General features: G+C 38.1%; 1 long non-coding RNA gene across 1 annotated transcript; it reads left to right on the top strand.

Moving 5' to 3' along the window:
* The first annotated feature begins 575 nt into the window (after positions 1-575).
* LOC148069043 (uncharacterized) lies at positions 576-1,979 on the top strand. The gene is made up of 5 exons (XR_015713010.1): positions 576-683; positions 1,133-1,195; positions 1,385-1,429; positions 1,619-1,687; positions 1,875-1,979. It is a non-coding gene; the product is annotated as an uncharacterized LOC148069043 (long non-coding RNA).
* Positions 1,980-2,582: the final 603 nt, after the last annotated feature.

Below are 2,582 nucleotides of genomic sequence, written 5' to 3'. Positions count from 1 at the left end.
CGTTTTTTTCTCTGATTTACATATTAATATTAAGATCCCAGTTCAGTAGCAGGATTCCAATCTGTACAAGTAGGCTTCAAGATCCTACTGCATTCCAATCTGTACTGTGACATATATATATTTTTAAATATCGATACAGTGCAATTTAATACCGAGGCATATATCACGATATAGCGTTTTATCGATATTTTCTTACACCCCTAGTAGATAGTCAGATTGGGATATTTGATTCCTTTAACCTACTTTTCCGACTTTTATTTGTTAAATATCTCCCGATACTTTTCGCTTGAGACTATCCGAAATGGGTCCATAGTAGTAGTTTGTTGTGTTGCGCCGTTTGCGATTGTTGGGAGGTTTTCTCAGCCACCATAGCCGCATAGTCAATCTTCCAATCGTGACAATAACACTCCTGTTATGAAACTAAAGCAACACAACACAGTCACCAGATTCTTTGTCTTGGGTGGAGTTGTGTGACGTTGGGCACGTCAGTCGCTCAGGGCATCAACAAACCCGATACTCAATAATGCTGTCGTAAAGATCAGCCTAGACCTGGTATACCGGTCGACACACCCCATGCCAGTGGGGAGGATCTGGTACACCGGCAGCTATAAGATGGACCTCATCACTCCCGGTGACACCATCAGCAACAATGAATTTCGATGCCCTAGCCAAAGGACTTGTCGGTAAGTAATGACTTAATACTTAGTTTGTTTTTTCGACCAGGGATGCACACGACTCGATCACTATCACGGTGTCAATGAGGACTCTGACAAAACACGCTGACTAGTAGAAGTATTGAACGGGGGGGGGGATTCTGCACCAAAATATGGATGTTTTTGGGAACAGTGTGTGAGTATGGAGGTCGTACGTGGAACCAGTTATTTGTTAAAACATTGTGACTCGACTGATGAGGACTTGACTGTGTCGTCTCTGAGAAGAGTTTGTTGACAAGACGTTTTCCATGGAGTTTTATACTTAAAAGAAGAAGAAAAATGTAAACATTTCTCATCAAGTCCTTCTTATCTGAAATCCTTAATGCTCAATAACTGTCTCCTGGAGTTCGTTCTGCTGCCACAAACGCTGGAGCAACTTGAAACAGAAATTGGTGATTCACTGACACGCATGTTTGTAGGTGGTGGCTCGGATGATAAAAAGGATGACGAACCCAAGAAGGAAATGAACCTGTTCGATCAAGGTAAGAGACGACTTCACATTGATGTCAGGATCAGAAACTTTTATTTCCAGTCTTGTATTCACTACATTTTATCATGTGGTGGCAGTTCAGAACAAAAGAATGACATAAGATAACACACATAATGAGGAACATGTAAAAGTTCTGGAGACGAAGCTGTTGCTAAGTTTGTCTTCTTGTTTTGGTCCAAAGGCATCGATGCTTTGGGTGGAAATGGTGGAAACCTGCTCCAACAAGGTAAGAGACGACTTCACACTGATGTCAGGATCAGAAACCTTTATTTCCAGTCTTGTATTCACTCCATTTTATCATGTGGTGGCAGTTCAGAACCAAGGAATCACATAAGATAACACACATAATGAGAAAAATATAAGAGTTCTGAAGACGAAGCTGGTGTTAAGTTTGTCTTCTTGTTTTGGTCCAAAGGGATGGGTGCTTTGAGTGGAAATGCTGGAGACGAAAAAAATGGTCAGATTAAGGAAATGGTCCAAAAAGGTAAGAGACGACTTCACACTGATGTCAGGATCAGAAATCTTTATTTCCAGTGTTGTATTCACTCCATTTTATTTTGTGGTGGCAGTTCAGAACAAAAGAATGACATAAGATAACACACATAATGAGAAACATGTAAGAGTTCTGGAGACGAAGCTGTTGCTAAGTTTGTCTTCTTGTTTTGTTCCAGGTGCGGGAATTGCGGTGGACAAGATCATGGAACAAGATAAAGGAGGAAATGTGTCATCAATGTTGACAAACCTATTTTAATAAAGATTGAACTTCCAATGTAAAACTGTCGTCAATTGATTCGATCTCCACTTGTACATTCGTTTTTTTTAAGGTTTTATTTTTGAAGTTAGGACCATAAAGTTTTTGTTGTGGTTTTTGTGTTTCTCAATATAAAACTGTGAAGGCGACAAAGTTGTTTTACAATCTAAATGTTTCTATTAACATGTGTTTTATCCATTCACCAGCTCAATAACATTAGTTATGTACATAACATATATGTACATAACTAATGTACTTTTAAAGAGGTTATTTAACTGCTGAGTCACTTATTCATTCCAACACTATAGAATGAAAGCGAAGAAACAAACTTGTCATGATAATTAAAACTTCACATTCCACATAAAAATAAAAAACATTAAAAACACAAGAATAAACATTTTGCAGCTTTTAGAGAAACAAGAAAATCACACACACACAGACATCGACACATTATTACAGATAAACCCATTTAACTTATGAAAGTGCCAACAAGGACATATCATTTCATATAATCCCATAAAATAACAGGTTTTACCTTTTAAATAAAACAAAACAAAAAAAACAGTTCAAAGCAACTATATGCGATTTAAAGTCGAGGCGACGCCAGGGGACTAAAGTGGTAATGTTT

This window comes from Callionymus lyra, chromosome 11, assembly GCF_982586985.1.
Source record: "Callionymus lyra chromosome 11, fCalLyr1.hap1.1, whole genome shotgun sequence".
Classification (NCBI taxonomy): domain Eukaryota; kingdom Metazoa; phylum Chordata; class Actinopteri; order Syngnathiformes; family Callionymidae; genus Callionymus; species Callionymus lyra.
Note: the sequence above shows the minus strand (reverse complement) of the source record. Positions and strands in the feature narration are given on the sequence as shown.